Genomic DNA, 207 nt, shown 5'->3' on the forward strand with positions numbered 1-207 from the left:
TAAATGATCTGTTACACTTTTGCTGATATTAAATTAATGAAAAGAAATATTAGTAATCTCAGTGTAGTAAACATTAACCTATAATAATATTGGATTTATGTTATAATTTTGTATGTAACAAAATAAGAACAGTATAAAATCTGTCAAATTAACATTTCAAACATACTAATTTTAAAATATATTAAGGACATTTATGCATTTATATAT

This window comes from Odontomachus brunneus, unplaced genomic scaffold (genome assembly GCF_010583005.1).
Source record: "Odontomachus brunneus isolate Ranch 3 - 2012 unplaced genomic scaffold, Obru_v1 Obru_scaffold_240, whole genome shotgun sequence".
In the NCBI taxonomy this organism is placed as follows: domain Eukaryota; kingdom Metazoa; phylum Arthropoda; class Insecta; order Hymenoptera; family Formicidae; genus Odontomachus; species Odontomachus brunneus.